At 36.5% G+C, this 20,632-nt stretch overlaps 1 protein-coding gene across 1 annotated transcript in view; it reads left to right on the forward strand.

Moving 5' to 3' along the window:
- The first annotated feature begins 1,499 nt into the window (after nucleotides 1–1,499).
- The window catches only part of LOC134527545 (protein slit-like), a 110,758-nt gene continuing 91,625 nt past the window's right edge, over nucleotides 1,500–20,632 (forward strand). Inside the window, exon 1 of the mRNA XM_063360315.1 lies at nucleotides 1,500–1,567. The gene's annotated coding sequence lies outside the window, so the exon portion shown is untranslated. The remainder of the gene's footprint in view (nucleotides 1,568–20,632) is intronic.

Genomic DNA, 20,632 nt, shown 5'->3' on the forward strand with positions numbered 1-20,632 from the left:
CGACTACGACTACGACTGCCTGACGGCTGCAGTGGCGCCGTGGCAGTCTGGGGGACGATAAGCTATGCGGCTCACCTGCTCCACGTCTCCCCGGCCAGCTGTCACGCCTCGCTCCTCCCCATTGTGCGGTTGGCCGGATGCGGTATTGTCTCCCAATGAGCCGCGGTTCTGCTCGGTTTACAGGGACGCCCACGTCTGCGTGATTACATGGTACCGGGTGAAGCCCTTTTCACGTGAATTTCCGACAGGCATATGAATGTCTTTAATCTCAGGTTAGTGTCACTTCGACTGAGGATTCGACACCGCTTAAAATTCGTAAAATATGAAAGCTTCAGAGTTTAAGTAAATACATCTTAGTAGAGCAGTTTGCTCGTGGTCGTTGCGTATAGCTCACCCTGTTAACATTTGCAGTGATGACGTAATGAGCGTCGTATTGAAGTCAGCGAGAGCTGTAACTCCGAAAGTAATAGACCGATTTGTTTGTTATAAACTTTAAGTTGCTATTGAGTGAGCACTGAGTGGTGCTAAGTGGAATAACTATAAAATTACTAAATTTGGTTTTGTAGCCATTAATCGCAAAATGCCAAAGCGAAAAAAAGGTTTTGTTTGAGAAAAGAAAGAAAATAAGCGAAATCACCCGATAAGAAGCAATTTAATTGCAGAGAAATGTAGGTATCGAATGAGGCAAAAAAAAAACACGAGAGATATGAGCCAGTGGAGCAAAACGAGCCCCCTAACGAGGCTGACTTTGTTTGTCAGCCGCCAAACTATCAATTCAAATGTAATTCAAATATGATTCCCTTTCAGTGCGATGGAAATTTATAAAACAAACCCCTGGCGACTATAGTCCAAAATACAGCCTACCCATATTTTTTTCCCTCCAGATTATGGTGTGCGCCATGTTGGTTAGACGCCAAAAACGTTGGCTGAAGTGTAGTGTTTGCACTGTTGAAACAGTTTTAAATAACTGTGTTTTATGGTAACGGCGGTGTTTAACGACGGAGATTCTAATTCCTACCTACTAACCATCATCAGATGTCGTCTAGCACCATTTCTCAATGTTAGTGCAGCGAAGGTTTACCTGATATTACTGGATTTTGTCACCCATTAACGAAATTACGGAGGATTATTTATTTGTTGCGGAAACAGAGAAAATTAATGTCACGCCTAAAATGTTTTGTGTATCAAAGTTTCGTACAACAATTCTGGCTCCTGTAATAGGAAGGTAAACCTTTTGTAAAGTAATTAACATAAATAGAAATCCTGAAACTTATTTTAGCATTTTAATATTAAATGGTTTGAAAAACTGTATACTTTTTAAAGTTTTTTAAAAAATAAATTAGTTAGCGAGTCACTGTATCGTAGAGAGTGTTATTTTGTATTTGTTTTGCATGTGTTATGTTTTATGAATGAATGTGATTACTGATGGGTGTGCCAGACAGTTGGCAGCACTGCACTGTGACGATGGCGAAGTAAACAAGCGCCTCCAACTACGTCACATCACGCTGCCTACTGACAGCTCCCGACTCCATGTTTCTGTTCCTCGAGTGCAGGGAGGAGGGTACAGGTAAACACCCCCTCCCCCTCCCCCTCCCCCTCCCCCTCCTCCAGACTTGCTTCCTGGGCCTCGTGCAAAAGATGCTCTATTACTGGATCATAACAAGTACCATTACTACCATTGTTTACGAGCAACTAATCGCAAGTTTTATTTTCACAACAGTCTTTCTTTGAAAGGAAACATCTTCCCAAGCGTGATGACTTAGGTCTGTAGTTTTTTGGACATTGTGTGACGCAACATGGTTTTACAAGCAGTACGCTGCTCGCAATGAGACTTGCTTCCTTCGACGAAATTGTTTCAACTTCCGAATAAGCCACATGTGACATATGTGAAACACATGTTCATTGGCTCTACGTAGCTCTTGACATCAAATTCTCCGCTGGAATAGACTCTATGTGACCCTGGGCCATTCAAATTTGCTGGAACTTAATATTTTAAAGGGGATGCTTACCGAGGAATCTAGGAGTATGGAATGCCCCACAGTGGAAAGGGGGGCTGGGGGTAGGGGGAAATTCTCCCCTGAAAATTTTGTAAAAAAAAGGAACTCTCAAAAACAAAGTTTCTAAGCCAAACAGAGACTTAAATTTCGACAAGGGACTCGCAAATATTTTTATAATGTTATAAGTCCAAGAATTAAAAATGAGAACAATAAAGATGATTTTAGCGTTTCCTTGCTGCAGGCCGAGCCCCAGTCCTGCCTCAGCATCCCTGTACTGTGCGGTCACGTGTTTCCCTCCCTGATTATTACGCTGTCGTCGCAACGTTACCCAGATGTAAAAAATACTCATGTACGCGCGTTAGAAGTTATATTTACTTGGCGTAATAAAAAAATTAACTTTACTTTTGCATGCAAATAATTAATAGAAATAAAATGATAAAAGGACTGGAGTAATAATATAAATACGGTTGGTAAATTATAAATTCAATAAAATTCGCATTTTTAATTAAATACTCAGTATTAATTATTAATATAAGTTACACATGTTTAAAATTAATTTTTAATTTAGTAACTAATAGAGATAAATTTTAATAAATTATAAAAATCAATAAATATGCTGAATGTTTACTATAATTTATTAATTTTAATTATTTTTTAAATCATAATGTAAATTTATAATTTATGATGCAAATAAATTATACATTAAGTGAACATAACCTCACTTACATACATATATACACTTGAAAATACAGTTAAAAAGTTTATAAACATAATGTATAATACTAATTTTCCCAATAAATAGATGTTTTTAATTATATGGACCAGTATTCAGTATCAATCACTAATGTATAAGATTTAACAGTAGGTACATATATAATTTTTAATTGTATGTAGCCTTTTTCCATCCATCGTAAAAATTCACTCATCATTTTTTTCATAACACGCCTAAAGAAGTATAGGTAACTTCAATAATGTGAGCTAGTCCTTTAGTACTCGCCAGAGATCTGAAACATCTAACCTCGGTATCGAGCGAATTCATGTTGCAAATACACTTGTAGTACGAAATTCGGACACGAAATTTAACGTAGAATTCTTTAAAATAACACATAGCGTAATAAATAACGCCAATTTTATTTTCGAATACATTTCTGGACGCGATTCACATGTATGTTTACGCATTTCCGCACCCGCAGCTATAATTCGCTGCCGGAGCAGCTACGTCGAATATAGAATCATTTTAAAACGATATAACGAAACGGCTCCGATAAAAGCAAAAAAAAAATACTTGAAAAAATATTAAACTCCGGCTTTGAACCTTATTTTTTTACAAGAAATTGTACTAAAATACTGCCCAAATTTTAAAATTCACTTAACAGCTAATACTGTGACGTTTCCCTTTGGCTTTGTGATATTTGGTTTGCGCTATCCGCCACAGATGGCAGCATCGTGGTTACACATTTCCGTTCCACGCGACTTCCGTTCCATTCACGAAATTACTCCTACCAAATGCCGTTTACTGAGAGCTAAGATGTTACACATAAAAAAACAAACCATTGTTTTTAAATGTGCACAGATATAATTTACACAGAAAAGAAGTGCTTTTGAAAAGTCGTTTGTGAATTTTATTTTCTTAGCAACTAAGAACTCCATGTTTTAATCTGATTGATAAATTTTGCAGAAATTACTAGTTTGCATATTAATTCATTACCTTAAGGGCCCGTCTAGTCGGTGTATGTGTGTGTTAGTGAGGTGGGATGATAAGTGCGACGCTCTCTGGTTTTTATAATGCGGTATCGACTCTAAGCGCAAGGCTCTGAACTGGCGCGCAGCCTTCTCGTCGTCACAGGAAAACTGTGACATTTGAGCGGTGACCGTAACATTACATGGCGGATAAATAAATATAAATGTGTAATGCAAGTCCCTTAAGTGCTTTCAGGAATCTGTACCGATTGTTTTACCCATTAAAATTACTCCGGAAAAACGCCTTTTAGCCATTTGAACTCTTCTAAAAATACAGTTTAAAAACTTAATCCGAAATCATAAGTACTTTTCAGCCCTCAGCGAACTCTTAAAAGCTTTTCGTAAACAGACCACACTCGGATTTATTGAGTAGTGCGCCAGGCACCGAACTGGCGAGCAGTCGCCTCTACGGGGCCTTGAGCGGTGACCCTGTGATTTGTTAGTGGAATATTAAAGTTAAACGCACTTTCCTACACCATTTACAATACTCTAGGTAGAATGTTTCATACTAAAAACCTCCGTGAAATTTAACGTTTTAGCCTCTGTCACTGTACACAAAGGACATGTTACGGACTATACCATGAAACGAATCTTGCACTTAAAACGCTATTCAAATCCGACACGTTTAGTAAATTTTGAGCGGTTTGTAAATGGATCTCTGCACGTCTCCTAGGGATTTAGCCAGACGGCCATATTAACACTAGCTTTCATTTACTGTACAAAAACCAGAGTACTTGAGACTTTCGTGTCATAAATCGCACTATGGTTTTCCAGATTAGAACAACACATGTAATATGTAGCGCTGCAAATCACAGTATTCTCTTTTACCAAAGTTAATGATTTCAATAATTTGTTTTATATAAATCACGCGACTAACGTTTCAAACAGCCAGTGCATACTCGTGGCACTGCAAGAATTGAAACGTGAGAGGTGTAACAGAGTCAGGGAAATAGTTGTGGACTACCTCCCAGGCGTAGTACGAAGATTGGCCTACCTTCGAAGCATCTGCTGTCGATTATCAAGTCATTGAGTTACTTTTCCGATCCGATTCTACGCGAACAAAAATCGCCCGTCTAAATGTTTCTTCCGCTTTTAAAAGTCGGTCTAACCAATTTTTTAAAATATATTTACTGGATAGCGAAAACCAAACCATATACTTATACTTCCATACCTATGCTATTTAACCAATACACTTTAGAACAAAATATGGAATATTAATAATTATTTACTTTTGGTCAAATACTTTTAATTAGACCACATATATATGTCAGTCCGGGCCCGGGATTCAGGGCGTGGTGCCAGTCCGTCATCTTGGATTGTGGCTTCACAACCACCATCTAGGGAGATTGTGACCTTGGCATTTGACCTTAAGCTTGATTCTGACCGCCATCTTAGGTTTCGGATTATAGAACTTTCCAACATTTTGGATTCCGCAATTTTGAATTATGTTTTCACTTTCGCTATGTTGAAAATATGTAATTATAAACATTTAAAATCTTAGTAAAAAATTTAATTTTATAATAAAATAACAAATCTCGTGAGCACATGAGCTGACAGCCGCGAGTGAAAGAGCTGGCGGTCGCAAGCCCTGCCCGCAGCCGGCTGCAAGGTGGCCGTGTTGCCGCGCCGGGCAGAGCTGCGAGGGAGTCCATTGATACGCGGCCCGCGACCCACGCGCCCTCCCACCACAGCCCACCACAGCCCACGCCACGTGTTACCAACTTGACTGTTCTCCCACCAGACCGGGTCGCCTTGCCTCGCTCACGCCCCGGCTGCACGCCGCGAGGAGTCACGGTGACGGATGGCGGATGCAGGAATGCTTTCAGGTGAGCGAGTATTTAAGTACTCGCCATGTATGTGTAATATGAACGTCGGTAACGAGCAAACTCATGCGTTCTTACCTTAAGCTGCTCCGATAAAATAGTAAAAACCTTGAAAAAAGTCCCCTGGCTTTGAACCTTATTTTTAACAAGTAATTCTATTAAAATACTGCCCACCTTGTTGAAATTCATTAAACAGTTGGTACCATAACCTTCCTCTTTGTATTTCTGAACTGTGGTGGGCGGACGCGAATCACACGTAGTTTCCGCACCCGCCGTTCGAATTCGTTTGCCGGAGTAGTTACGTCGACTATTGAATAATTCGATTTGCAGACAGAGATTTTAAACTATTTAATGAAACGGCTCCATTAAAAGCGAAGAAAAAAACCCTTTATAAAATACAAAACCCCGGCTTTGAACCTGATTTTTGAAAATAATTTTATTAAAATTCTGCCCGTCTTGTTAAAATACATTAAACAGTTAATACTATAAAGTTTCCGTTTTGTCTTTGTGAACTTTGGTTCACTCCATCCGTCACAGATGGCAGCACTGTTGTTGGTGCACACTTCCGCTCTATACAACTTTCGTTCCATTCACGAAATTACTTTCACAAAATGCCGTATACCGAAAGATAAAATGTAACACATATAAATAAATATATAAAGTTAGCAATTGTGAGTTCAAAAATCTTAAGTCAACCAAAAACAACAACTTTAACATGGTCAATCTCAACATGAGTCTTTTTCTGCGTAGCTTGTATTCCAGGCGTTGTGACAAGTTCACCATGCATTACCAAAAACAACACACCATCTCACCAAAGTATCACAAATTTTTTTCATAGCTTCGTCCGCCACTGAGGAGTAATATATATGTCCATATGCTGTGCCGTTTCGAGGTCTCGGCTACGCAAATGTATCAAATCTTCATCTTCAATGGCTCCCACGCCCGCTACGGAAATCTCTAGAAGAAAAAAAACTGCGCAGACCAGACCTTCGGGATATTCGCAACTGCGCAGTTGTGGAGGACTACCCAGGGGCTCGAGACTCAAATGCACACCGCGAGCAGGCGGCAGGCGAAGGTTGTCGGGTTCCCCGCCTGCGGTGCGTGTCGTGGTTGGGGTTCACAACCGGGAATTCCCGCTACTCTTGATGTAGTAAAAGAACCGGGATTCAAAATTGATTCCCGGTTCTTTCGGTACATTGGGTATTCGACATTGACAGCGTGCAATTTCTTTTTTTATTGCGCTATAAGGTTTCTACTATTTTATACTCTCCCCTGGCGAGGCGGTCGATGCGGACGGGGTGAGGGGGGTGAGTCTGCCGCGCTTCTCAGTCTGTGTTCGGACTGCTGTATGCCTGTGGTTGTTGTGCAGGTGTTCTGCATGTAACGTTGTATTTTTTTTTTAAATTGTTTTCCCCATTGTTTAAGATTGAGAGTAAGGCTGAGAATAAAGTGACTGTTTTTTTCACGTTAGTAGATACTTTTTGCAATAAAAAAATTGTATCACAAATGTTTATCTTTTTTTACTTTTGGTCACTAAAACTTGTTTAATCATTCAAAATTAACAATTAATACTTCTAAACTTCAATCACTGACTGCTGCACCATTATTAATATATAAAATAACTACTACCTAATACCAAACGTACCCAAAAATTCTCGGTTCCGTTGAATAATAGTACCAAAATTCCCGGTTATGAAAATCGGTTACGGTTTCGAGTACCCTAGTCGTGGTATTATCAAATACCAACAACTGGCACTCGCTACAACCAGATTGTCATATTAAGAGCTCCCCAGACGCGAGGCTATGCCCATTAATGATATTGCATGTGGATGGTTCCGTTTGACCGGTTCATTCATGTGGCCAGTGACTGTAGCCTCGTGCACAGGAGCTTGGAAATTGACGATATGTTGTGAATGACGAGGTGCGGTCGAACTCCCGCCTGTGGCTTGTCGTTAGTGTTTGAGAATACCACAATGGTCCACAGGCGGGAGAACCTGTCATCGCTACCGACGAACCGAGGTCGTCAACATGGAGGACCCACGTGTTGCAGCATAAACACACACACACACACACACACACACACACACATATATATAAATATATATTCCAAATCGAGAACATTGGAGGTTTCACCATACGTATTGGTGTGCCGAATGAAAATTTATAGTAGCAAAACTATTCTGGAATACATTTTGTAAACGTAAGTAGTCATAACAAGGAGTAATCACAAATTAAAAAGTACATTATAAATCTGGCGTCATTATACGGATTAAACACAACCTAATACTGTTTTTACATCGTGCTACTATAGCACCATGACGGAGCATGCGTATTCAATTGCGATACTGTTATTTTTTAGATTTTGTTGAAATTCGTCACTGGAAAAAAAAACATTAAATTTTTTATATGAATGATTATTGCAATACATAAATTGCACTTCAAGCAGAAATATGTTAGTTTAAATTTAAAATCGAATACTCCAACGTTTCTAAGTAAATAAGTATCCATGCATTATTAATGAATAAACGAATTGTTTATAGAAACTGCTCTCCTGTTACATGGATTTATTTCACTGAGAATTTAATAATGACGGGTATTACTATTATGTCAAAATGTGCTTGTTACTTTGTCTTGTATGGTAGCAAACGTTTTCACAATTTTTCAAATTAGTTAAAGATGTAAATAATTAATCAAAATTTAATAAAGTAAACTTGGTAGCATTTTGAACTCGTAACGTTACATGAACACAATTATTTCTACGAATTATCTATATGACGTGACAGATTGCTTTTAGTTTTGTGGTTATATCATAAAAAAACATTCATTAAATCACCCCCCCCCCCCCCCCCAAATTCCCTTATATCTTATATTTTCAAAATAGCTTAACAAAAAAATTCAATTTCTTTAAATCAAAATTATGTATTAAGAAAACTTTGTTGTAATTCTTGCAAGTGAATTATAGAATATAAAATAACAAAAATCCATTCCTAAAGTTACATCATTTTAGATTCCACTTCTAAAATATTCGGGGTTTTTTAATATTTGGTTTAATTAAAGCAATATGTTTTTTAGTACTCTTATATGCAGCTGATTTGGTCCGCAACTAAGGTGACTGTTTTTCTGTTCGCACTTTAGGTATCGTGTGTGTGAATAATTAATTCATTCTTCTGTACTGCTATACAAACTGTAATGCCCACTTTTATATCCATGGGCATCACCGAAGATGTATCGTGTAAGGCAACCTAAAGTGTCTCTGCAGTCGATAACAATCACAAAATTTATTTAAATGCAAATAATATTCTTTGAACTGTGCTAGTGAAATATGTTGTTATTTCCTTTTATTAAACTAGTTTTAATTTGAGTAATTAATTTTTGGATAGGAAGAATTTGTGAAATAAGAAATCTAATAAGTTTAAAATTCAAAACATTTCATTTCGTAAGGTTTAGTTAGAGCTTAAAGTTTCTTAAATCAATGAAGGAATCGCTGCTGAACTGTCCACTACGACATTTCATTCATTGATTTTTCACCACGTTGACACATGTTTTACGTAAAACCTCACTTTTGACATAGCAATAATTATTTTACTTCCACAACCAAATAGTATGCAACCAAAGCCAAAGCAAGAAAACATATTGTATAATCTATGTATGTATATAATAATTAATGTTAGTTAGCTTGTTTGTTTGTTTGTCCCGATTGCGATGAAACTTTGCACTATTGACATTCGAAAAACCTACCCCTCCTCCTTTCCCCACCCTTTAAGGCATAAATCTGATACTTCGTGATGAAAATTTGCACACAGGACATGTAAAATAAGAAGAAAATTACTGTTCAATATATAATTTAGGAAAAAGTGTAAGGTCATTGCCTACACGAGATTTTGAAAAACCAGCCTATCCACCCCTTTTATCTCTTTAAGCATAAAGTTGATGAATATAAATAAAATTAAGCACAATTAATGTTAAAAACAAGAGCAAATACTGCTTTTATCTTATTTCAAAGTAGCCACCCTCATCTTACTGTTCACATGAGGTTTCAGAAACCACCCCGTCCCTCTTTCCCATCCCTTAAAACATATTGGTATTTATAAAAAAAATTTTGCACACTTGGCGTAAAAATTAAGAGGAATATAAATCTCTATGGCCGATTTAAAAAAAAAAATCTCCCATCCCCCTGTCTACTTAAGATCCCGAAAAACCACCTCTAATTCCCCTTACTACATCTGAAGCAGTATTATGGTACTTATTAATGAAATTTTGCAAACTCGACTTGCAAGTTAAGAAAAAATGATCTATTTACTTTCATTATAATTTACCCTCATTAAATTATCTATACGAGGTTTCGAAAAACCACCTCGTCTATGTTTCCCACCACTTAAAGCATAGTACTGGTACAACTTGATAACATCTTGCACACTTGACATTCAAAAGAGGTGGAAAGTCACGGTTTACATATATTTTCATGAAAAAAAAAAGTAATTTAATACATGATATTTATAAAAACTGCCCCAGTTCCTTTTACCACCCATTTAAAAAGAATTTTTCACTCTTTGATGAAATTTTTCACACTTGATATGGAAAGTAAAACTAAAATTACTGTTAAACCTACCTTTTTTTTTCCTGCTTCTTACATGAAGTTTAGAAATAATTACCCCCATTACCCTATCATGCCCATTTACGCAATATTTTGGCCGTCCTAGATGAAAGTTAGCACACTTGACGTTAAAAATGAGAAGATCATTACCATCTACATCTGATTTTAACAAAAAGGTAATTGAATACGTGAGATTTTGAATCACTAGTTTCCTTGCCTTACACCTCCCCAGGGGCGTAGCCAGGGGGGGGGGGGGTTAGGGGTTCACCCCCCCCCCCCCCCTTAGCTCCAAATCTTTAATTATTTGCTTATTGATCACTCAAACAAATTTCATATTAAAATTAATAAAATTTTTACCATTACAATAATTAAGTTTAAGTACCGAAAACTGCTAAAATAGCATTATTTTACACCTTAAAATCCAAATTTTCCCGGGGGAGGACCCCCGGACCCCCCGCTTTAATACGGGGGGGGGGGGGGGCGTATGCTTCTTAACACCCCCCATACACAAATCCTGACTACGCAACTGCACCTCCCCCCCCCCCCCCCGCCCTGGTTTTTTCAATCTACATTACCTTTTTCTACCTCTAAATAAGAATTTGGGCAACCCTTGATGAAATTTTGTACACTTTACGTTCAAATTAACAAGACAATTACTGTCTCCATCCGATTTCTACAAACATCCCCTTCACCCTGTTTTTAGCCTGGGCTACGCCGGTTACTTCAGCTAGTATTTTTATAAATTTAGTTTATTTTCCTTGGTGTTGTATAGCAGCTGGATAGAAATAAACATTTTGCTGTAAATTTTACCAAATACTGAAAACAAAAAAAAGTAAGCAATTTATTCTCAAATAATTTAAACATCGGAATTGATCTTTTATATTTTTCTTCTACACTTCACGTACCAAAAGTTCTGTGGATTGAAAAAAATTCTGTCCAACTCTCGACTAAATGAGATGAAGGTTTTCTTGGTGGGATAATTTAGGAATGTAGTCATATAATAATATTTTAAGATGTATATAAAAGAATTCGCGTTTTATTTAACGTAGGATACTTGTGATACATACTTAATCGTAAAATGACATGCATTTAATTCATAGAGATAGTCCACGTCCACAGTAATAAATGTGTTCATCTTATAAATTCAAATTGCCAACGATTCAATCATTTTTAATAAACCATTATTATTTTTGGGTATAAACAAGCAACAATCAGAGTAAGATAAGTGAAATCCCCATCATGAACTAAAATTCTAAGTGAAAGGAAAACACCTCGCATTTTTACTTAACGTTTTTCCCGCTCCTGTCAATTGTTCGTTAAAACATCAATAAAATATGGACATTCGCTTCTTTATAAATGTCTTTCAGTTACTAGCTCAATAAACATTTATATTTATTTTAAATTACTGAGTTTTGCTGTTAATTTTATGTTGAAATTTAAAAAAATTCCGTAGTCATAATTAGTGTGAAATAACCGAACAAACTGGCACAAATACGCATTAAAAGTTATAAAAGCAATTAGAGAAATAATTGCAAGTGATAATAATTTTTCCATGAGGCACATAGTACATATTGCAATAATGAAGTACATCTTAATATAATTCTTAACACTGACTGACAGACAACGCAAAGCTTAAACCAGTTGGTCTAGAAGCATGAAATTTAGAGAAAATATTGCATTGTTGATGCCTTCTGCGTCTCCTGGCGACTTTCTTTACATTTTAATTCTTTACTCACTTAGAGATCTTAATCAGCTATCAAGGCGGGTTGCGGGGGAGCATATCTCCTACAGACTTGAAATTCAACAGGGATGTTCTTTATATTACGTACACATTAACTGAGCACTGGGTTTTCCTGACAGCAACCTCCAAGGTGGGTTTCTGAGGGCATTAAAGATCAAATTTACCGATTTTCAAATATATATCATAAAGACTTAAAATTCAGCATTAGTGTTCCTTATATTACATAGCCATAAAATGAGAACATGTTTTTTTCGAAAATCAGCTAATATGGATGGTTGCGGAGGCGTAAAATCAAAATTTAACGTATTTCAACAAAGTTCAAAATTTGCAGGGTGATAAAGATAAAAATTTCCCGTTTTTCAAGTATATTTCCTACAAACTTGAAACTATGCAGTGAAGTTTCTTATAGTACATAGCCATCAACTGAGAACGAGATTTTCCGAAAATCAGCTCCCAAGGGTGATTTAGCCCGGACAACGCCATGTGATTCAGCTATTAAAAAATAAAATGCAATGATAATATTCGATCCACGTCTTACGCAAGACTACGCTATTCGTTCATTGACGCCATACACTTAACCGTTGTGCTACAGACACACAAACAACATTTTTGAGACGATACCTCATAAATGTAAAAACGCTAGAGTGATCAAGAATTCTTAAAGTTGTGATTATTTCATGTTACACTTATTTAAGTTTACCAAATCTATTACAGGATTGTTTCATTATAACAAAATTTTCTTTTGACATGCCAATATTTTTTGTACGTTTCCCGATGTCCACAAACACGAACGTATGCGGATGCATGCTGCCACACAGGCAAGCCCTCCATCTTGACAGCTTCGGCTCGTGGGCGTAGTAAAACAGAATAACGCTATTTCCCAGCATTCAGCAGTAGTCGTGCCGCCTAGTAGTCGGCAGCGCTCGTAGGCTACGACAAGTAGGCGGGAGTCTTGATGCAGCCTATTGATAATATGGATACTTGCGGAAGGCAGGCAGCCGTGAGCTGGAGTCACGCCAAGGCACCTCTGGCCGCCGGAGACGAACGTTAACTATCAGTTAAGCATGCGCACTGCTGGACTGCGCGAGTGTGGCCTCGCGTCGCCATCCCAGTTCAGTTGATGCTGCAGTTATTACGTCACGCGAGGTAATGGAAGTTTATTACAACCATGTCTTTGGCTGGTGAAAAGTGACGAGTACCATGATCGAAGGAAAAAAATGCCTATGGGCATTTAGAAAAAAATATTAAAACAAAAACTTTGAACCAAATGCCACAAGATACATTATAGTAAAAATAAATTGAGTGGGTTCATGAAGGAGACAGAAAACAAAAATTAAGAAACAATGAAGTCTGGAGCTTGAAGTGATGAAGTTTACAAACCGAAATTGTGGTACCTACTTCGGTCTATTAAAGTAAGTAACTTAGTTACTTCTACAATATAGGTTTTTTAATTACATGTCTCGCAACTTAACACACAAAAACAGCCAACAATTCGTATAATACCATTGTCACCTCTGAACACGTTCTGTGCCATTCAAGCACAGTTATTCCGCACAGGATTTCCGTGACGTGTGTGGAGAAGGATATATTCAGGCCGCTTCCGATAATCCCGAAGACTTTGCCTGCACAGTTTTTTTTTTTCCTCTGATAATTGGCGTAACGTGTGTGGATCCCTATAGAAGTAGTTAATCCTAACGATTTTAGAAAATATAAATATAAGTAGTGCAATATGGTAGGTAGTGACACAACTCATATTTTATAAGACAGTGGTTTGATGACTTGTGTTACGTTGACCCTCGGCCATGCTCGGGTGTTTCCGCTGCATGGAGACCTCGGTGTCGACCACGACTTCGACTTCGTACCAGTTCTCTGCGTTATCTCACAGCCTGTGTGCCAGGCCGCGCTAGTGTCGCCTGCAGGGCTCACTACTGCCGCCAGCAGCCACATTTTGTACCTTGTCGGTATTGGCCACTAGTATCGCAAAAATAGCTTTATTTTAAACCTTAAATGGAGTTTATTTTTAAATTTCTAAATAAGTTACTTATGTGGATGTCCCATAACCCAACGTTAAGCTGGAAAAAGTTGATAGGCCAATTAATTACGGTTCTGAATTTTTAAAAAGATTAAAAGGTGTCGAAGTTTTTGAGTTTTGGCCTTTTTAAAAATTTTAAAATACCCAACTGCGCCCAAATTATTATATGCTGTAACTTCAAATGTTTGTTACACAATCGTGAATAACCATACTATTGATAACAGTTAAAAATGAAATCAAGCATGCCATACCTTTCGAGAAAAAAAAAAAATCCTTTGCACGATTTATGCGGCAAAAATCGTTAATCGGGTAACTTTGACTATTTGTACTGTAAAAAAAATAACTATACCAACTTAGAAAGTAATTTGAAATAATTTCTCATTCAAGCAAATAACTTGCTAAGTTAGCATAACAATTTTTTTATAGTATAAATACTCAAAATACCCGATTAAGAATTTTTGGCGCATAAGTATAGCGAAGGAAATTTTTCCCCTCATAGGTATAGCATATTTGATTATTAATTTTTTTTTAAATTTCGATCGACAATAGGGTCATTCATTATTTTGTAACATACAATTTGTAGACACAGGATCTAATAATTTGGGTGCAATTGGGGAATTAAAAACTTTTGGAAAAAATGTCTAAAACTCTAAAACTACAACACTTTTTTTTTATTTTTGGTTTTTTGAGTTACAACCGCAATTTGTTAGTCTATGAACTGTTCTTGAATTATAATTGAGTTAAGGGACATGTTGAAGATATACGTATTTGAAACCATGACCCTCTATTGCAATTACAGGCACCGAATCATTCGTTGCCAATCATCTCTAAAACTTGTATTCATAAAGTAAGGGTTTTTTGCTCTTAAAAATGTTATAAGTTCAAGCCCCATTAAAATTAATATACATATTGAGATTTGGTCCAGAATTAGATGATAAAAATTTTTTGTAGATGTTTGTAGTATTCGAGTTTTAAATATTGCATTAAAGCCATGGGCACTGTTCCCTGTGCGGGGAAAAGGGGGTGGGGGGGGGGGGGTGGATCTGTGCAGTCCGTTAACACCACTCGAAAATTCCATGGGCCGCAGATTTCGCGTCTGTCTCCCCCCCCCCCTTCCTCCTTGCGAATCCCACATATTTGCGCGCCTGATTAAAGCCATCAACGATCGAATTAAGTTATAGGTTTAAATCTCTGCGATTACAATTTATACACAAGATAATAAATATATATAATCCATAATGTTATTATACACAAAAAATGAACTTTAACTAATATTAAAGTCCTTGCATTAAGTCTAAATGAGCTCCCTTGTAAAAAAAATCCTATTACGATGTCACCGGTCGTCCTCCCTATACTATCAAACTTCTATACAACGATCCAAAGAAATTAATTTATTTTCTCACTCGATTCAACGAGAGCCTTCCAATGCACTGCTAGGCACATAGGTATTATAGGGAAGTAATAAGTCCACTTTACGCATACTATATATGTAAATAGTATCGAAACCATAAAGCGTTCAGGTCCATACCGTAATGCATTATGCCTCTAATAGTCATTGTCTGTAATAAGTAGGTTTATTAAAGGACCTATTAAAACATACAAGAATAGGTCTTTCAACCAAGAAACCATTCCAAGCCAAAAACCGTTATACATTTTTTGCTTGCTATACAAATCCATTACAAGTACATAGACACAGCGTTTCCGAACTAAATACCTAGTAGATCCGTTATACTCAACATACATTCAGCTATCATTATAGCTGCAAGCATACATTAGACCACCATCATATCCCACCCCAGCCTTTATGTAACCAAATTGTCCTAGATTCACACATTTGAGTTGCCTTCTTGGCTACACACAATCATTCAACTACAACGCACATCTCGGCATTTACCACCGCACTCATCTTCGTTCCAATGTTCACCACACTCATGTCCGCACACATTGACGATTACATGTCATCACGCGGCTATTAGGTCACTATCACTCGGCCGCACATGGCCAGTTAGCCTAGACAAGCAACATTTGACTATATTTAGACATTCGGATAGCCTCTTGACTACAGATGGTAATCTGGGTACACACGTGGTTACACTATACACTTACAAGCATTTGACTACACACATTGACTACATGTGGCTAAAAATTAGACTCGATTATTGTTGATGATGTAATCAATAGTCTTGGAGATAGTGTATATAAAATGTAGTTTCGTCATAAGTACAATACTGGTGTTAGTGATCCTTTGTACATCAATATTCACTTCTATTTAACCCACACTTAAAAAATGACAATACACCTATCAAAATTATTAAAATAGAAAAAAACAGAAAGGGTTAGTCTTAGTATACTAAGACCTAGGCTGATAATAAAGGATTATAGAAAGTCAAAGGTAGAAACCTTTTTGTTTGATAACTTATTTGATGAGATGTTTATTTTGCAATATATTGAGTAGTTAATCAAGCAGACCATATCTTACCAAGTACGCAAAATTAAAATCTAGAAGGTTAAAAACCCTTTGTACAAAATTTCGTCGAAATCTGTTGTAGCGGGAGCACAGTTTTCAGCTGGGAATTTCCACAGAAGTTGGCAACACTAAAACCTGTCACGCCGACCATCTGCGCGCACCGCCTACACTGCGGCCTGCGCACATGTCTCAACCACAGACTAACGAAGAGGTAGAGCGCGCCTGCTAGCTGCGCAGTAGAAGATTTGTGGGTCCAACATTGAGTTTTTTTTTTGTTTTTTTTTTTGCGGGCAAAACTGTCAAAAACATGCCATGGCGGTCGCAGGGTGGACAGAGTTGAGTTTTAAAAATATTTTAATGACAGGCTTAACATTTATGAAACCCTAAATGATTTAATAGTTATAAATTGTTTTATAGGGTATCAAATTATTGAACAAATTTGTCGCATCAATTTTTTGATGCTTTGTATATTTTTTAAAATAGAGATTTTATAGCTAAAGTAATGCGCCAGTGTTCGCAACCTAAATTTCATTTTTTTATGTGTAAAAATATTATCTTTCGGTATACGGCATTTGGTAGGAGAAATTTCATAAATGAAACGGAAGTTGAATGTAGTGGAAAAGTATAACATGGTGCTGCCATCTGTCGCGGATGGCACGAACCAAGTTCATAGAGACAAAGAAATATATCATATTATTACTGTTTAGTGAATTTTAACAAGATAGGCAGTATTTTAATAACATTATTTGTCAAAAATCAGTTTCAAAGCCATTGTTTAGTACTTTTTCAAGACTTCGTTTTTATCGGAGCCGTTTCATTATATAGGTAGTTACAAGTGATTAGTCGATTCCGATTCCGGAATCGGTCGGTTCCATCGATTCCATTAGGATCGAAGGGTTCAGAATACAATGGTTTTGGAATCGACCGTGGCCGATCTTTTCATTGTTTTTGTAAGCTTGAAAGATACATTTTATACCCAACATAGTAAGATATATTGATGATGTAATACGAGAAGTTTTCGTGAAGTTTATTTAAACACAATATAAAAAGCGATTGATTATTGATTTTTCTGAGGTCACGGCAGCTTTGTTTACCATTGTAGATAGTAAAAAACAATTGTTCTTTGTGCCACATTCCACCATAACAACACGGCCACGAAGGAATCTTCGATTATGAATGCAAAAATTCAGTTTATTTTTATATCGTTCCCCTTTAAACTTTAACGTATTATGCACGAAGTACGTTGTAAAGCAATGTAGCAAATTCATGTAAATATAACGTTGCCATGTTTGCGACGCTCATTTTACTACATTAGAAATATTTTGGATCGGCCGTTGGTAGTACTGAGTTTCCAAACATTGCAACATGCAACAGAAACGTGACTTGTTCCATTGCTGAACGTAAACAATTGTTTTGAAGTAGTGGATTGTTTTATAGATTTATTTCCGGTAAAAATCTGAAATGAATTAAATATTAACACGAAAATATAAGCAGAGTTAAAAAAAATATATATGTGTGTAAGAAAATCTCACCGTAAAAAATGGACATTTTGAGATGCTTAAACGTGCACGTCTCTTACGCAAAAACCTCAATTTGATTTTAAACTTTTGACGATTCGATGCATTTATTGTTTTTACTATGTGAGATAAATAAATTATACTTAATATATAAAAACGTAAGTATCTCTGAAATGTTATTTAGTCTGGTGTATATTTTCTTCCTATTGTTTCCATCCTTTTGAGATGATGATAATAAAAAAAATTGGGTTGTCTGTAAAGTCGGTTTACGGACGATAGTTTAACGTGACAACGTCATAACAAAACATTGATGAAATGATTGCATACATTTATGAATAAAATTGAATCATTTTTATTGAATTATCACTATTTTGTACGGATAAAAAGAAGGAGTGAAAAGAAATCTACAATTTAATTGATAAATTTACTTTTATTTGCACTCGTTAATTCAAATATGTTTATTACTTTAACGAACAGATTATTTTAACTATAACTTTTATACATGTTTGCTATTTAACTTCAAGATCGTCGAGAATGTTTTACGCTTTTTCGCAATTACACATTTAACGAAGTTTGTTCGTCGTGAAATTAAACGTAGAATTTAATAAAAATGCCCTTGCAGTTAATGTATTAGTAAGTTTAAGAAATAATTTCGGCTTTAATCTCCAACCCAGACGCTCGTGGTGCGCTGGGGCCGAGATTAAAATTCGTCGAGAATATTTTACGTTTTTATGTCTTCCAGTGCTCAAAATGATATGCAATTATGGCCCCGGGCACGAAATTTTTATTTATAATGCATTAATAATAACGCCCCTCGCGATAAACAAAGGAAAATATGTATTAACGAGTGCCTGGTTGCCGCGGAAGCGGATAGATAGCGAGATTAGTTCGGTTCGCGTCCGTCACCGTAGATGGAAGCACCGTAGGGGAATATTATTATTTCGTTTTTATAATACGATTTTATAACAAATACGCATCCCAAATACACCAAACTTATTTATAATGTGTTACAATATTTTTTAAAACTTGTGAAAAAGTTCCCGGCTGTAATATGAATAATTATGTGTAACTGTAAAACACCATTGTTCGTACAAAAACGTATTTGAAAATTCAACATTACTTTTAAATAACCGTACCGATTGTGCTGAAAATCGATGGACGATCGTTAAATTACATAATATTAATAATTTAAACGACGAAAACATGACTGAAAAGTCAATTCTTTTGTTGTTCCAATCGAGTGGAAGAGAGATAGATGCGGCGCAAGCGTCGAATGAGCGTAACGGGACACATCGTAGTGGGACAATGTGCGTTACGGGACACTTTTTCGTGCGTGCAGCCGGCGTTTATCGATTTATTAGACGTTGTCACGTCAAAAAATCTTGCACTACTTTGTTTTTCCACATTTTTTTCCCCGGTCCTTTGAAATGTGTAAATATGAGGTTCTAATGAGTGTAGGTGTATTCATAATTTTAAACATACGTAATTTGGGATCAGTGTTTAGTTCAGTTTTAAAATATAAGTTGTTCTTAACCTAACTGTACAAGGTTTTGACTAACTTAAAAGTGATGATGGAAAAACCTAACAGTATTTGTAACTTTAATCACCTAAAATTGTTTTTTTCTTTGTAACTTAGTTTAGACTTGCAAAATAACACACACGTTACTAATTTTGCATGACTATCACGGAAAAAGCAAGTTATATTTTGAAATTTTTTAGTGTAAATGATAGTGAAGATGTTAAAGCTATGTATAATTTTTGTGGGAAATTTATTTCGAGAGGAGGGTCAAGTAAATCTACTTCAAATTTGCACTAAAATGTCAGAACATTTCACAGCAAGGAATTGCAAGATTTCAATACGAAAACTGTTGAAGAGAAGCCGAATCCCATATCATCATCAGTGTCTACAGGTGGGCCAACGGAATCTCTCAAACGTAAGTTTGTTAGTGCACCTGATAAAACTAAGGTAACTTTGTGCACAGAAAAAAATTTAATGCAATTACATTTTTGAAAACACACCACCTTTTTTTCTGAGTACAGTATTCTGTTAAACTTCATCATTAAAACAATTTAAGGAATCGAAATCGATTCGAAGAATCGAACCTTTAGTTTAGGAATCGAAAATAGAATCGTAATCGGTATATTTTAGGAAACAGCCCAACGCTGATAATTATCTTTCGCTGTGCAAATCGAATGATTCGATAGTCGACGTAGCTGCTCCAGCAGCGAATTCTAGCGGTAGGTGCGGAAACTACGTGTGATTAGTGCCAAGAAATGTAGTTGAAAACACCATTTGCGTATATTTATCTCGCTCGGCATTATTTCAAAGAATTCTACGTTTAATTTCTGTCCGGGTTTTGTATTATTAAATTTATTCGCAACTTGAAAAGACATGAATTTTCTCGTTTTCGAGGTTAGATATTTACACATCACTGGTGAGTACTGAAGGACTCGCTCACTATTTTTTATTTTATTTTACGAAGAACGTGATTAAAATTAGAAATACTACATTTAATGACAAGAGTTTTACATGGCTCCCTATCCGAGTCGTGTGGAAATGTGGTGGACGTCTCCATGTGTAAATATATGGTGGTTCATTGTGTCTCTGGTGTGGAGGCGGGTGTGAGGACCACTGGAGAAAAATCACGTCTAGAAATGTCGTGATTAGGGAGTCAAGAAACAGTGCTTGTTGGCTCATATGTTTGGGCTCATGAGCACGCC

The sequence above is a fragment of the Bacillus rossius genome, chromosome 1 (genome assembly GCF_032445375.1).
Source record: "Bacillus rossius redtenbacheri isolate Brsri chromosome 1, Brsri_v3, whole genome shotgun sequence".
In the NCBI taxonomy this organism is placed as follows: Eukaryota; Metazoa; Arthropoda; class Insecta; order Phasmatodea; family Bacillidae; genus Bacillus; species Bacillus rossius.